Source organism: Triticum aestivum, chromosome 4A (assembly GCF_018294505.1).
Source record: "Triticum aestivum cultivar Chinese Spring chromosome 4A, IWGSC CS RefSeq v2.1, whole genome shotgun sequence".
Taxonomy (NCBI): Eukaryota; Viridiplantae; Streptophyta; class Magnoliopsida; order Poales; family Poaceae; genus Triticum; species Triticum aestivum.
This window is the reverse complement of record NC_057803.1, coordinates 48,266,689-48,279,097: the sequence shown is the minus strand read 5'-3', so window position 1 is coordinate 48,279,097 and position 12,409 is coordinate 48,266,689.

The window sequence follows — 12,409 nt, the reverse complement described above, 5'->3', positions numbered from 1 at the left end:
ACGGAGACGGATAATAGATTGTCCTCATGCGGTGAGGAGTGCGGAACCGGTGGCGATGTCCGCGGCCAGGACTGCAGTCACAACTACGCGGTGTCGTCCACGGCGACGCGGCTGTTGGAGAACGTAGTAATTTCAAAAAAAATCCTACGCACACGCAAGATCTGTTGGAAATATGCCCTAGAGGCAATAATAAAAGTATTATTATATTTCATTGTTCATGATAATTGTCTTTTATTCATGCTATAACTGTATTATCCGGAAATCGTAATACACGTGTGAATACTTAGACCACACTATGTCCCTGGTAAGCCTCTAGTTGACCAGCTCGTTGTGATCAACAGATAGTCATGGTTTCCTGACTATGGACATTGGATGTCGTTGATAACGGGATCACATCATTAGGAGAATGATGTGATGGACAAGACCCAATCCTAAGCATAGCATAAAAGATCGTGTAGTTCGTTTTGCTAGAGCTTTGCAAGTGTCAAGTATCTCTTCCTTCGACCATGAGATCGTGTAACTCCCGGATACCGTAAGAGTGCCTTGGGTGTATCAAACGTCACAACGTAACTGGGTGACTATAAAGGTGCATTACAGGTATCTCCGAAAGTAGCTGTTGGGTTGACACGGATCGAGACTGGGATTTGTCACTCCGTATGACGGAGAGGTATCTCTGGGCCCACTCGGTAATGCATCATCATAATGAGCTCAATGTGACCAAGGTGTTGGACACGGGATCATGCATTACGGTACGAGTAAAGTGACTTGCCGGTAACGAGACTGAACAAGGTATTGGGATACCGACGATCGAGTCTCGGGCAAGTAACGTACCGATTGACAAAGGGAATTGCATACAGGGTTTGATCGAATCCTCGACATAGTGGTTCATCCGATGACAACATCGAGGAGCATGTGGGAGCCATCATGGGTATCCAGATCCCGCTGATGGTTATTGACTGAGAGCGTCTCGGTCATGTCTGCATGTCTCCCGAACCCGTAGGGTCTACACACTTAAGGTTCGGTGACGCTAGGGTTATGAAGATATGTATATGCAGAAACCCGAATGTTGTTCGGAGTCCCGGATGAGATCCCGGACGTCACGAGGAGTTCCGGAATGGTCCGGAGGTAAAGAATTATATATAGGAAGTGCTATTTCGGGCACCGGGACAAGTTTCGGGGTTATCGGTATTGTACCGGGACCACCGGAAGGGTCCCGGGGGTCCACCGGGTGGGGCCACCTGTCCCGGGGGGCCACATGGGCTGTAGGGGGTGCGCCTTGGCCATCATGGGCCAAGGGCACCAGCCCCTATAGGCCCATGCGCCTAGGGTTTCCCCCTAGGAGGAGTCCTAGTGGTGGAAGGCACCCCTAGGTGCCTTGGGGGGAGGGAAACCTCCCCTAGGCCGCCGCCCCCCTAGTAGATCTCATCTACTAGGGCCGGCGCCCCCCCCCCTTGGCACCCCTATATATAGTGGGGGGGGAGAGGAGGAGAACACACCAGCCCCTGGCGCCTCCACCTCCCCCCGTTACGTCTCTCCCTCGTAGTCTCGGCGAAGCCCTGCTGCTGTGACGCCTTGCATCCACCACCACGCCGTCGTGCTGCTGGATCTTCATCAACCTCTCCTTCCCCCTTGCTGGATCAAGAAGGAGGAGACGTCTCCCGTCCCGTACGTGTGTTGAACGCGGAGGTGCCGTCCGTTCGGCGCTGGTCATCGGTGATTTGGATCACGTCGAGTACGACTACATCATCACCTTGCAAGCTTCCGCACGCGATCTACAAGTGGTATGTAGATGCAAACTCTCTCCCTAGACTCGTTGCTTAGATGAACTCATAGATGGATCTTGGTGAAACCGTAGGAAAATTTTTAATTTTCTGCAACGTTCCCCAACAGTGGCATCATGAGCTAGGTCTATGCGTAGTTCTCTTTGCACGAGTAGAACACAACTTTGTTGTGGGCGTGGATTTTGTCATCTTACTTGCCTCTACTAGTCTTTTCTTGCTCAACGGTATTGTGGGATGAAGCGGCCCGGACCAACCTTACACGTACTCTTACGTGAGACCGGTTCCACCGACTGACATGCACAAGTTGCATAAGGTGGCTGGCGGGTGTCTGTCTCTCCCACCTTAGTTGGAGCGGAATCGATGAACAGGGCCCTTATGAAGGGTAAATAGAAGTTGACAAAATCACGTTGTGGTGATTCGTAGGTAAGAAAACGTTCTTGCTAGAACCCAATTGCAGCCACGTAAAAGATGCAACAACAATTAGAGGACGTCTAACTTGTTTTTGCAGCGATTGATCATGTGATGTGATATGGCCAGAAGTTGTGATGAATGATGAATTGTGATGTATGAGATCATGTTCTTTGTAATAGGATTCACGACTTGCATGTCGATGAGTATGACAACCGGCAGGAGCCATAGGAGTTGTCATTATTTTTTGTATGACCTGCGTGTCATTGAATAACGTCATGTAAACTACTTTACTTTATTGCTAAACGTTAGTCATAGAAGTAGAAGTAGTCGTTGGCGTGACAACTTCATGAAGACACGATGATGGAGATCATGATGATGGAGATCATGGTGTCAAGCCGGTGACAAGATGATCATGGAGCCCCGAAGATGAAGATCAATGGAGCTATATGATATTGGCCATATCATGTCACAACTATATAATTGCATGTGATGTTTATTATGTATTATGCATCTTGTTTACTTAGGACGACGGTAGTAAATAAGATGATCCCTTATAAAATTTCAAGAAGTGTTCTCCCCTAACTGTGCACCGTTGCTACAGTTCGTCGTTTCTAAGCACCACGTGATGATCGGGTGTGATGGATTCTTACGTTCACATACAACGGGTGTAAGACAGTTTTACACAGCGAAAACACTTAGGGTTAACTTGACGAGCCTAGCATGTGCAGACATGGCCTCGGAACACGGAGACCGAAAGGTCGAACACGAGTCGTATGGAAGATACGATCAACATGAAAATGTTCACCGACGATGACTAGTCCGTCTCACGTGATGATCGGACACGGGCTAGTCGACTCGGATCGTGTAACACTTAGATGACTAAAGGGATGTCTAATCTAAGTGGGAGTTCATAATTTGATTAGAACTTTATTATCATGAACTTAGTCTAAAACCTTTGCAAATATGTCTTGTAGATCAATGGCCAACGCTAATGTCAACATGAACTTCAACGCGTTCCTAGAGAAAACCAAGCTGAAAGATGATGGCAGCAACTATACGGACTGGGTCCGGAACCTGAGGATCATCCTCATAGCTGCCAGGAAACAATATGTCCTAGAAGGACCGCTAGGTGACGCTCCCGTCCCAGAGAACCAAGACATTATGAATGCTTGGCAGTCTCGCGCTGATGATTACTCCCTCGTTCAGTGCGGCATGCTTTACAGCTTAGAACCGGGGCTCCAAAAGCGTTTTGAGCATCACGGAGCATATGAGATGTTCGAAGAGCTGAAACTAGTTTTCCAAGCTCATGCCCGGGTCGAGAGATATGATGTCTCCGACAAGTTCTACAGTTGTAAGATGGAGGAAAACAGTTCTGTCAGTGAGCACATCCTGAAGATGTCTGGGTTGCACAACCGTATGACCCAGCTGAACATTAACCTCCCAGATGAGGCGGTCATTGACAGAATCCTCCAGTCGCTCCCACCAAGCTACAAGAGCTTTGTGATGAACTACAACATGCAGGGAATGGAAAAGACCATTCCTGAAGTGTTCTCGATGCTGAAGTCAGCAGAGGCTGAAATCAAGAAAGAACATCAAGTGTTGATGGTCAATAAGACCACTAAGTTCAAGAAGGGCAAGGGTAAGAAGAACTTCAAGAAGGACGGCAAAGATGTTGCCGCGCCTGGTAAGCCAGTTACCGGGAAGAAGTCAAAGAATGGACCCAAGCCTGAGACTGAGTGCTTTTATTGCAAGGGGAAGGGTCACTGGAAGCGGAACTGCCCCAAATACTTAGCGGATAAGAAGGCCGGCAACACCAAAGGTATATTTGATATACATGTGATTGATGTGTACCTTACCAGTAATCGTAGTAACTCCTGGGTATTTGATACCGGTGCCGTTGCTCATATTTGTAACTCACAGCAGGAGCTGCGGAATAAACGGAGACTGGCAAAGGACGAGGTGACGATGCGCGTCGGGAATGGTTCCAGAGTCGATGTGATCGCCGTCGGCACGCTGCCTCTACATTTACCTACGGGATTAGTTTTGAACCTTAATAATTGTTATTTAGTGCCAAGTTTGAGCATGAACATTGTATCTGGATCTCGTTTAATACGAGATGGCTACTCATTTAAGTCTGAGAATAATGGTTGTTCGATTTATATGAGAGATATGTTTTATGGTCATGCTCCGATGGTCAATGGTTTATTCTTAATGAATCTCGAGCGTAATATTACACATGTTCATAGTGTAGATGCCAAAAGATTTAAAGTTGATAACGATAGTCCCACATACTTGTGGCACTGCCGCCTTGGTCACATTGGTGTCAAGCGCATGAAGAAGCTCCATGCCGATGGACTTTTAGAGTCTCTTGATTATGAATCGTTTGACACGTGCGAACCATGCCTCTTGGGCAAAATGACCAAGACTCCGTTCTCCGGAACAATGGAGCGAGCAACCAACTTGTTGGAAATCATACATACCGATGTGTGCGGTCCAATGAGCGTTGAGGCTCGCGGAGGATATCGTTATGTTCTCACTCTCACAGATGACTTGAGTAGATATGGGTATGTCTACTTAATGAAACACAAGTCTGAGACCTTTGAAAAGTTCAAGGAATTTCAGAATGAGGTGGAGAATCAACGTGACCGAAAGATAAAATTCTTACGATCAGATCGTGGAGGAGAATACTTAAGTCACGAATTTGGTACACACTTAAAGAAATGTGGAATCGTTTCACAGCTCACGCCGCCTGGAACACCTCAGCGAAACGGTGTGTCCGAACGTCGTAATCGCACTCTATTGGATATGGTGCGGTCTATGATGTCTCTTACCGATTTACCGCTATCATTTTGGGGATACGCTCTAGAGACAGCTACATTCACTTTAAATAGGGCACCGTCTAAATCCGTTGAGACGACACCGTATGAATTATGGTTTGGAAAGAAACCTAAGCTGTCGTTTCTAAAAGTTTGGGGATGCGAAGCTTATGTCAAGAAACTTCAACCTGAAAAGCTCGAACCCAAGTCGGAAAAATGCGTATTCATAGGATACCCTAAGGAAACTGTAGGGTATACCTTCTACTTAAGATCCGAAGGCAAGATCTTTGTTGCCAAGAACGGATGCTTTCTGGAAAAAGAGTTTCTCTCGAAAGAAGTAAGTGGGAGGAAAGTAGAACTCGATGAAGTACTACCTCTTGAGCGGGATAGTGACGCAGCACAGGAAACCGTTCCTGTGATGCCCACACCAACTGAAGAGGAAAACCATGATAATGATCAAGGTACTTCGGATCAAGTTACTGCTGAACTTCGTAGGTCCACAAGGACACGTTCCGCACCAGAGTGGTACGGCAACCCTGTCCTGGAAATCATGTTGTTAGACAACAATGAACCTTCGAACTATGAAGAAGCAATGGCGGGCCCGGATTCCAACAAATGGCTTGAAGCCATGAAATCCGAGATAGAATCCATGTATGAAAACAAAGTATGGACTTTGACAGACTTGCCCGATGATCGGCGAGCGATAGAAAACAAATGGATCTTTAAGAAGAAGACGGACGCGGATGGTAATGTTACCATCTATAAAGCTCGACTTGTCGCTAAGGGTTATCGACAGGTTCAAGGGATTGACTACGACGAGACATTCTCTCCCGTAGCGAAGCTAAAGTCCGTCCGAATCATGTTAGCAATTGCCGCATACTATGATTATGAGATATGGCAGATGGACGTCAAAACAGCATTCCTTAACGGGCATCTTAAGGAAGAACTGTATATGATGCAGCCGGAAGGTTTTGTCGATCCTCGAACGCTAACAAAGTATGCAAGCTCCAGCGATCCATTTATGGACTGGTGCAAGCATCTCGGAGTTGGAACATTCGCTTTGATGAGATGATCAAAGCGTTTGGGTTTATGCAGACTTATGGAGAAGCCTGCGTTTACAAGAAAGTGAGTGGGAGCTCTGTAGCATTTCTCATATTATATGTAGATGACATACTCCTGATGGGAAATAATATAGAATTTCTGGACAGCATTAAGGCCTACTTGAATAAGTGTTTTTCAATGAAGGACCTTGGAGAAGCTGCTTATATATTAGGCATCAAGATCTATAGAGATAGATCGAGACGCCTCATAGGTCTTTCACAAAGCACATACCTTGATAAGATTTTGAAGAGATTCAGAATGGATCAGTCCAAGAAGGGGTTCTTGCCTATGTTACAAGGTATGAGACTGAGCTCAGCTCAGTCACCGACCACGGCAAAAGATAAAGAAGAGATGAGTGTCATCCCCTATGCTTCAGCCATAGGATCTATTATGTATGCCATGCTGTGTACCAGACCCGATGTAAACCTTGCCGTAAGTTTGGTAGCAAGATACCAAAGTAATCCCGGCAAGGAACACTGGACAGCGGTCAAGAATATCCTGAAGTACCTGAAAAGGACAAAGGACATGTTTCTCGTTTATGGAGGAGACGAAGAGCTCGTCGTAAAGGGTTACGTCGACGCTAGCTTCGACTCAGATCTGGATGACTCTAAGTCACAAACCGGATACGTGTATATGTTGAATGGTGGAGCAGTAAGCTGGTGCAGCTGCAAGCAGAGCGTCGTGGCGGGATCTACGTGTGAAGCGGAGTACATGGCAGCCTCGGAGGCAGCACATGAAGCGATTTGGGTGAAGGAGTTCATCACCGACCTAGGAGTCATACCCAATGCGTCGGGGCCGATCAAACTCTTCTGTGACAACACTGGAGCTATTGCCCTCGCAAAGGAGCCCAGGTTTCACAAGAAGACCAGGCACATCAAGCGTCGTTTCAACTCCATCCGTGAAAATGTTCAAGATGGAGACATAGAGATTTGCAAAGTGCACACGGATCTGAATGTCGCAGATCCGCTGACTAAACCTCTCTCGCGTGCAAAACATGATCAACACCAGAACTCTATGGGTGTTCGATTCATCACAATGTAACTAGATTGGTGACTCTAGTGCAAGTGGGAGACTGTTGGAAATATGCCCTAGAGGCAATAATAAAAGTATTATTATATTTCATTGTTCATGATAATTGTCTTTTATTCATGCTATAACTGTATTATCCGGAAATCGTAATACACGTGTGAATACTTAGACCACACTATGTCCCTGGTAAGCCTCTAGTTGACCAGCTCGTTGTGATCAACAGATAGTCATGGTTTCCTGACTATGGACATTGGATGTCGTTGATAACGGGATCACATCATTAGGAGAATGATGTGATGGACAAGACCCAATCCTAAGCATAGCATAAAAGATCGTGTAGTTCGTTTTGCTAGAGCTTTGCAAGTGTCAAGTATCTCTTCCTTCGACCATGAGATCGTGTAACTCCCGGATACCGTAAGAGTGCCTTGGGTGTATCAAACGTCACAACGTAACTGGGTGACTATAAAGGTGCATTACAGGTATCTCCGAAAGTAGCTGTTGGGTTGACACGGATCGAGACTGGGATTTGTCACTCCGTATGACGGAGAGGTATCTCTGGGCCCACTCGGTAATGCATCATCATAATGAGCTCAATGTGACCAAGGTGTTGGACACGGGATCATGCATTACGGTACGAGTAAAGTGACTTGCCGGTAACGAGACTGAACAAGGTATTGGGATACCGACGATCGAGTCTCGGGCAAGTAACGTACCGATTGACAAAGGGAATTGCATACAGGGTTTGATCGAATCCTCGACATCGTGGTTCATCCGATGACAACATCGAGGAGCATGTGGGAGCCATCATGGGTATCCAGATCCCGCTGATGGTTATTGACTGAGAGCGTCTCGGTCATGTCTGCATGTCTCCCGAACCCGTAGGGTCTACACACTTAAGGTTCGGTGACGCTAGGGTTATGAAGATATGTATATGCAGAAACCCGAATGTTGTTCGGAGTCCCGGATGAGATCCCGGACGTCACGAGGAGTTCCGGAATGGTCCGGAGGTAAAGAATTATATATAGGAAGTGCTATTTCGGGCATCGGGACAAGTTTCGGGGTTATCGGTATTGTACCGGGACCACCGGAAGGGTCCCGGGGGTCCACCGGGTGGGGCCACCTGTCCCGGGGGGCCACATGGGCTGTAGGGGGTGCGCCTTGGCCATCATGGGCCAAGGGCACCAGCCCCTATAGGCCCATGCGCCTAGGGTTTCCCCCTAGGAGGAGTCCTAGTGGTGGAAGGCACCCCTAGGTGCCTTGGGGGGAGGGAAACCTCCCCTAGGCCGCCGCCCCCCTAGTAGATCTCATCTACTAGGGCCGGCGCCCCCCCCCCTTGGCACCCCTATATATAGTGGGGGGGAGAGGAGGAGAACACACCAGCCCCTGGCGCCTCCACCTCCCCCCGTTACGTCTCTCCCTCGTAGTCTCGGCGAAGCCCTGCTGCTGTGACGCCCTGCTTCCACCACCACGCCGTCGTGCTGCTGGATCTTCATCAACCTCTCCTTCCCCCTTGCTGGATCAAGAAGGAGGAGACGTCTCCCGTCCCGTACGTGTGTTGAACGCGGAGGTGCCGTCCGTTCGGCGCTGGTCATCGGTGATTTGGATCACGTCGAGTACGACTACATCATCACCTTGCAAGCTTCCGCACGCGATCTACAAGTGGTATGTAGATGCAAACTCTCTCCCTAGACTCGTTGCTTAGATGAACTCATAGATGGATCTTGGTGAAACCGTAGGAAAAATTTTAATTTTCTGCAACATTCCCCAACAAGATCATGGTGATGCATAGCAACGAGAGGGGAGAGTGTTGTCCACGTACCCTCGTGGACCGAAAGCGGAAGCGTTAGCACAACACGGTTGATGTAGTCGTACGTCTTCATGATCCGACCGATCAAGTACCGAACGCACGTCACCTCTGAGTTCAGCACATGTTCAGCCCGATGACGTCCCTCGAACTCCGATCCAGCCGAGTGTTGAGGGAGAGTTTCATCAGCATGACGGCGTGGTGATGATGATGATGTTCTACCAACGCAGGGCTTCGCCTAAGCACCGCTACAATATTATCGAGGTGGACTATGGTGGAGTGGGGCACCGCACACGGCTAAAAGATCAAATCAATTGTTATGTCTATGGGGTGTCCCCCTGCCCCCGTATATAAAGGAGCAAGGGGGGAGGTGCGGCCGGCCAGGAGGAGGCGCGCCAGGAGGAGTCCTACTCCCACCGGGAGTACGACTCCCTCCCTTCCTTGTTGGATTAGGAGAAGGAGGGAAAGAGGAGGGAGAGAGGAGGGAGAGAGGAAGAAAGGGGGGGGGCTTCTCCTTGTCCTATTCGGACTAGAGGGGGAGGGGCGCGCGGCCCTGCCCTAGCCGCCTCTCCTCTTCTCCACTAGGGCCCACTATGGCCCATTAAGCCCCCGGGGGGTTCCGGTAACCCCTCGGTACTCCGGTAAAATCCCGATTTCACCCGGAACATTTCCGATATCCAAATATAGGCTTCCAATATATCAATCTTCATGTCTCGACCATTTCGAGACTCCTCGTCATGTCCGTGATCACATCCTGGACTGCGAACAACCTTCGGTACATCAAAACTCATAAACTCATAATATAACCGTCATCGAAACTTTAAGCGTGCGGACCCTATGGGTTCGAGAACTATGTAGACATGACCGAGACACGTCTCCGGTCAATAACCAATAGCGGAACCTAGATGCTCATATTGGCTCCCACATATTCTACGAAGATCTTTATCGGTCAGACCGCATAACAACATACGTTGTTCCCTTTGTCATCGGTATGTTACTTGCCCGAGATTCGATCGTCGGTATCTCAATACCTAGTTCAATCTCGTTACCGGCAAGTCTCTTTACTCGTTACGTAATACATCATCCCGCAACTAACTCATTAGTTGCAATGCTTGCAAGGCTTAAGTGATGTGCATTACCGAGTGGGCCCAGAGATACCTCTCCGATAATCTGAGTGACAAATCCTAATCTCGAAATATGCCAACCCAACAAGTACCTTCGGAGACACCTGTAGAGCACCTTTATAATCACCCAGTTACGTTGTGACGTTTGGTAGTACACAAAGTGTTCCTCCATCAAACGGGAGTTGCATAATCTCATAGTCATAGGAACATGTATAAGTCATGAAGAAAGCAATAGCAATATACTAAAGGATCGAGTGCTAAGCTAACGGAATGGGTCAAGTCAATCACATCATTCTCCTAATGATGTGATCCCGTTAATCAAATGACAACTCATGTCTATGGTTAGGAAACATAAACATCTTTGATCAACGAGCTAGTCAAATAGAGGCATACTAGTGACACTCTGTTTGTCTATGTATTCACACAAGTATTATGTTTCCGGTTAATACAATTCTAGCATGAATAATAAACATTTATCATGATATAAGGAAATAAATAATAACTTTATTATTGCCTCTAGGGCATATTTCCTTCAGTCTCCCACTTGCACTAGAGTCAATAATCTAGATTACATAGTAATGATTCTAACACCCATGGAGTCTTGGTGATGATCATGTTTTGCTCGTGGAAGAGGCTTAGTCAACGGGTCTGCAACATTCAGATCCGTATGTATCTTGCAAATTTCTATGTCTCCCACCTGGACTAGATCCCTGATGGAATTGAAGCGTCTCTTGATGTGCTTGGTTCTCTTTTGAAATCTGGATTCCTTCGCCAAGGCAATTGCTCCACTATTGTCACAAAAGACTTTCATTGGACCCGATGCACTAGGTATGACACCTAGATCGGATATGAACTCCTTCATCCAGACTCCTTCATTTGCTGCTTCTGAAGCAGCTATGTACTCCGCTTCACATGTAGATCCCGCCACGACGCTTTGTTTAGAACTGCACCAACTGACAGCTCCACCGTTCAATGTAAACACGTATCCAATTTGCGATTTAGAATCGTCCGGATCAGTGTCAAAACTTGCATCAACGTAACCATTTACAATGAGCTCTTTGTCACCTCCATAAACGAGAAACATATCCTTAGTCCTTTTCAGGTATTTCAGGATGTTCTTGACCGCTGTCCAGTGATCCACTCCTGGATTACTTTGGTACCTCCCTGCTAGACTTATAGCAAGGCACACATCAGGTCTGGTACACATCATTGCATACATGATAGAGCCTATGGCTGAAGCATAGGGAACATCTTTCATCTTCTCTCTATCTTCTGCAGTGGTCAGGCATTGAGTCTTACTCAACTTCACACCTTGTAACACAACCAAGAACCCTTTCTTTGCTTGATCCATTTTGAACTTCTTCAAAATTTTATCAAGGTACGTGCTTTGTGAAAGTCCAATTAAGCATCTTGATCTATCTCTATAGATCTTGATGCCCAATATATAAGCAGCTTCACCGAGGTCTTTCATTGAAAAACTCTTATTCAAGTATCCCTTTATGCTATCCAAAAATTCTATATCATTTCCAATCAGCAATATGTCATCCACATATAATATCAGAAATGCTACAGAGCTCCCACTCACTTTCTTGTAAATACAGGCTTCTCCAAAAGTCTGTACAAAACCAAATGCTTTGATCACACTATCAAAGCGTTTATTCCAACTCTGAGAGGCTTGCACCAGTCCATAAATGGATTGCTGGAGCATGCATACTTTGTTAGCTCCTTTTGGATTGACAAAACCTTCCAGTTGCATCATATACAACTCTTCTTCCAGAAATCCATTCAGGAATGCAGTTTTTACATCCATTTGCCAAATTTCATAATCATAAAATACGGCAATTGCTAACATTATTCGGATAGACTTAAGCATCGCTACGGGTGAGAAGGTCTCATCATAGTCAATCCCTTGAACTTGTCGAAAACCTTTCACAACAAGTCGAGCTTTATAGACAGTAATATTACTGTCAGCGTCAGTCTTCTTCTTGAAGATCCATTTATTCTCAATGGCTTGCCGATCATCGGGCAAGTCAACCAAAGTCCACACTTTGTTCTCATACATGGATCTCATCTTAGATTTCATGGCCTCAAGCCATTTTGCGGAATCTGGGCTCATCATCGCTTCTTCATAGTTCGTAGGTTCGTCATGGTCTAGTAACATAACCTCCAGAACAGGATTACCGTACCACTCTGGTGCGGAACTTACTCTGGTTGACCTACAAGGTTCAGTAACAACTTGATCTGAAGTTCCATGATCATCATCATTAACTTCCTCACTAATTGGTATAGACGTCAGAGGAACTGGTTTCTGTGATGAACTACTTTCCAATAAGGTAGCAGGTA